Here is a 614-nt window from a genome sequence, read left to right as displayed (position 1 = left end):
ATCGAGCGATTTGAGCCATCTATCTCATTCTGATACGCCCCCGTGTGAACATGATCTACGAAAGTACCTCCTCTCCCTTTCATCCTTCTCGAGAGGTATGTCTACCCTACATATATTTATATATAGTACTTCCATGACACGTATATATATATATAGTACTTCCATGATTCGCACATATAAATATATATATATATATGTCTATCATTTCCGTGCTTCGTTGGTGTCAAGAAAGACAAGGAATCGCGTGAGAAGAAGTGGATTAAGTTTCGGGCCTGAGTCTGAAAGAAGGGGAGCGTCTGATAGGAGGCAAAGCGGAGCAGGATCGATTTACTCTTCTGTAGAGATGACTCAGAAGAATCCATAGACTCCTCAGAGAGCAGGAGGTCGTTGCCTCCTAGTGAAGAAAGGAGCTCTTTCGCTTAAGAAGAGAGCGGGGTGAATGTTAACCCTGAGAGATAAAATGATCGTCGCCTACCACGCGGTAGTAGGCAGAGAACACGTACTATAGGAGAGAACTGATTTAATCTATCTTCAATCTATCTATCTATCTATCTTCAATCTATCTATCTATCTTCAATCTATCTATCTATCTATCTTCAATCTATCTATCTATC

Source organism: Cystoisospora suis (genome assembly GCF_002600585.1).
Source record: "Cystoisospora suis strain Wien I chromosome Unknown contig_5376, whole genome shotgun sequence".
Classification (NCBI taxonomy): domain Eukaryota; phylum Apicomplexa; class Conoidasida; order Eucoccidiorida; family Sarcocystidae; genus Cystoisospora; species Cystoisospora suis.
The sequence above is the reverse complement of the archived record's forward strand: the minus strand, read 5'-3'. Positions refer to the sequence as shown.